We start from the raw sequence: 4397 nt of genomic DNA on the forward strand, positions 1-4397 counted from the left end.
GTTCTCGGTACTATGTCACTTTTATTGATGACTTTAGCAGAAAGGTATGGGTCTACTTTCTGAAAAATAAATCTGATGTGTTTGACACGTTCAAGAAATGGAAGGCTATGGTTGAGACTGAATCAGGTTTGAAGCTGAAATGCTTACGATCTGATAATGGAGGAGAATACATTGATGGAGGTTTCAAGGAGTATTGCGCTGTCAACGGTATCAGAATGGAAAAGACAGTTCCAGGCACACCACAACAGAATGGCATTGCTGAACGAATGAACAGGACCATCAATGAACGAGCTAGAAGCATGAGGTTGCATTCTGGGTTGCCTCAAACATTCTGGGCTGATGCAGTTCATACTGCAGTTTACTTGATCAACCGTGGACCATCAGTTCCTTTGGAGTTCAGACTGCCCGAGGAAGTCTGGAGAGGAAAAGAAGTGACTTGAATGCAGATATCACAAAGTAGTTTCTGAGAGTGCTTCTGTCTTGATTTTTACATAAAAGAAGTACAGCTTGCTCACCTAAAAGTCTTTGGGTGTGTTTCCTATGTGCATGTAGACTCTGATGCTCGCAACAAGCTGGATGCCAAATCAAAGAAATGTTTCTTTATTGGCTATGGAGATGAAGAATTTGGATTTCGGTTCTGGGATGATCAAAACAGGAAGATTATCAGAAGCAGGAACGTGATCTTCAACGAGAAAGTTTTGTACAAAGACAAATCAAGTACAGAACTAGAGATAACTGATTCAGATACGAGTCCACAGAAATCTGAATTCATACAATTAGAAGGGCTTCCTGATGTTACCACTCAAGAGTCCATACAAGACAGTTTAAGCACATCAGTACCCACCACTTCTACACGACAATGCAGAGCCAAGTGAACCAGCTGTTCGCAGATCTTCAAGGATTATAAAGCCTCCACAACGGTTCACACTTCTACTGAATTATATCTTGCTGACAGATGGTGGTGAACCATTAACTTATGAAGAATCCTTACAAGATGGAAACTCGAGCAAGTGGGAGTTAGCCATGAAGGACGAGATGAAGTCATTGTTGAAGAACAAGACTTGGAAGTTAACCAAACTGCCTGAAGGAAAGAAGGCCTTGCAAAACAAGTGGGTTTACAGAGTAAAGACTGAGCATGATGGAAGCAAACAAACTGCCTGAAGGAAAGAAGGCCCTGCAAAACAAGTGGGTTTACAGAGTAAAGACTGAGTATGATGGAAGCAAACGGTTCAAGGCAAGACTTGTTGTAAAAGGGTTTCAACAAAAGAAAGGGATCGACTATTCTGAGATATTTTCTCCAGTTGTGAAGCTTACAACAATCAGAGTTGTTCTGGGGATAGTAGCTGCAGAAAATTTACATCTTGAACAATTAGATGTAAAAACAGCATTTCTTCATGGAGAATTGGAGGAAGACATTTACATGCAACAACCAGAGGGGTTTGCAATACCAGGAAAGAAGAGCCAAGTTTGCAAGCTAAAGAAGAGCCTATATGGTTTGAAGCAAGCTCCAAGACAGTGGTACAAGAAGTTTGACAACTTCATGTGTAGTACGGGATACACAAAATGTCAGACTGATCATTGTTGCTATGTCAAACATTTTGACAACTCCTATATCATTCTACTGCTATATGTGGATGATATGTTAATTGCAGGTTCCAGCATGGAAGAGATTGACAAGCTAAAGCAACAGTTGTCAAAACAGTTTGAAATGAAGGATCTGGGAGCTGCTAAACAAATACTTGGCATGAGAATCATCAGAGACAAAGACAAAGGCATACTAAAGCTTTCACAGGCAGAGTATGTCAAGAAGGTTCTCAGCAGGTTTAGTATGGATAATGCTAAGCCAGTATGTACACCTCTGGGGAATCATTTCAAGCTCAATAGAGATCAGTCACCAAAAATTGAGCTAGAACGTGGATACATGGACCAGATTCCATACGCCTTAGCTATCGGCTCTTTGATGTATGCCATGGTCTGTACTAGACCAGATATTTCCCATGCAATGGGAGTTGTAAGCCGATATATGAGCAATCTTGAAAAGTAGTATTGGGAGGCAGTGAAATGGATCATGAGGTACTTAAAAGGCTCATCGGAGACATGTCTTATTTTCACAGCTGGCGGTTTGAAACTTGAAGGCTTTGTAGATGCTGATCTAGCAGGAGATGTTGATAGCAGAAAGAGTACTACAGGTTATATATACACTCTAGGTGGCATTGCTGTTTCTTGGAGTTCTACATTGCAAAAGATAGTTGCTCTTTCAATGACAGAAGCTGAATATGTTGCAGTTTTAGAATCTGCAAAAGAGATAGTATGACTACAGAGTTTCCTGCAAGAATTGGGCAAGATACATGGAAAAGGTACTTTGTATAGTGACAGTCAGAGTGCAATCTTTCTTGCCAAGAATCCAGCATTTCACTCCAGAACAAAGCACATACAGATCAAATATCACTTCATCAGACAATTGCTCGACGATGAACAACTGTTACTTGAAAAGATCTGTGGAAGCAAGAATCCAGCTGACATGTTAACCAAAGGAGTCACTCTTGATAAACTGAAGCTGTGTAAAGCTTCAGTGGGTCTTGAAGATTAAAAGACAGACCTAACACCATTTACTCTCGATAAACTGAAGCTGTGTAAAGCTTTAGTTGGTCTTCAAGATTAAAAGACAGACCTAAGACCATTTGTGTCCAAGTGGGAGATTGTTATGTGTGGACACAAATGGCCGGTGGCAGCCATGGTTGGTGGCAGCCATGGTTGAAATTATAGTCAAATGGTAGGTGCCTAACTTGCCCACCATTGTTGAACAATCATCTCCCTCCTCAGCTATAAATAGAAGATGCACTGATAGCTGAGATAGAGCACGAGATAGAGAGAAACACAGAGAGAGAGCTAAGGGTGAGAGTTGAGTTGAGTAGAGAAGTTTTTCTCCTCCTCCTTGTTTTGTTGTTTGTATTATTTTGAGCTTGATTAATACAAACCAGTAGCTCCGTGGAGTAGGTAAGTTGCCGAACCACGTAAATTTGTGTGTGTTTGAATGTTTGGATCTCCTAACACATTCCCTCTTTTTTTTGCTCATCTCTCTCTGCCCCCCTCTCTTTTTTTTCTCCTCCTATTCTTCTGTGCGTTCCTCTCTATTTACAGGCAGTTGGGAAGAGGTTCGCCATACCCTGTTTAAGTGTAGGGCATGGGTCCCCGTCTCATTTTTTTTTGCATAATACTTGCAGGGTATGATTATACAGTTCTGGGTCATGCGAGTTTTTTGGGCAAGTGGGGTGGAGAAAGAGAGCAAGAAAAATGATTTAAAATCAACTTTCTGTCTCTACATGCGCATAGAAGAAGTACTGTTTAAAATAGTATTATTTCAGTGTTTTTTTTTATAAATATATAATTTGAAAGAAATTCAAAAATAGATTATGACATTAGCATGGAAGAAGGAGAATAGTGCTGTTCAAAACAACACTTTTTTTTAAAAAAATATATAATTTGAAAGAAATTTAAAAATAGATTATGACAGTATTTAAGAGTTGATTGTTTTTTATTGGTCATTGTCAAGACTCTCTTGTAAATAGAGACAAAGAAAGCAAGATCAGTGGAAATGTGTGAGAGTGAAAAAAAAAATAGATTTAAGAGAGTGAGTAAGAGTAAAATACTAAGTTTTTTAGGATTGTATTAAATTAAGTTGAATGTTTATATCATTCATTCAATAATATATAATCTATTATCTCCATGGATATACCTAGTTTTGAAGAAGTATGTAAATTTACTCTTTTTTTTTTTGTTATTTGTGCTTGTTTCCGAGATCCAGTATACATAACAACAAAATTCAGGTTTTAAACTTACACTGACGCAAAATTGTCTCATCAACCGACTGAAAGTTTAAATACAGCAAGGACCTTGCCTTAAGACTCCTTTCCTGACTGCGAGTCTGAGGAACACTGATCAACTGACACAATAAAGAACCCCACATTTCATTGAAATCTTTTATGGGAAACAGAATGTCCTGGAACATTAAGCGAAGAACTGGCTATTTGCCACTAGTAAAGGTACACCCGAGTGTAGAGACGACTCGAAAAATGTATCAGCTGCTGATTTCCTGTTCAAAATATGGAAGTATTAGGAGATCCAAACATTCAAACACACATCAAATTTACATGGTTCGGCAACTTGCCTACTCCACGGAGCTACTGATTTGTATTAATCAAGCTCAAAAGCAATACAAACAACAAAACAAGGAGGAGGAGAAAACTTCTCAACTCAACTCAACTCTCACCCTTAGCACGCTCTCTGTGTTTCTCTCTATCTCGTGGTCTATCTCAGCTATCAATACATCTTCTATTTATAGCTGAGGAGGGAGATGATTGTTCAACAATGGTGGGCAAGTTATGTGTTTCTCTCTA

Source organism: Populus euphratica, unplaced genomic scaffold, assembly GCF_000495115.2.
Source record: "Populus euphratica unplaced genomic scaffold, PopEup_1.0 scaffold780.1, whole genome shotgun sequence".
NCBI classification, from domain to species: domain Eukaryota; kingdom Viridiplantae; phylum Streptophyta; class Magnoliopsida; order Malpighiales; family Salicaceae; genus Populus; species Populus euphratica.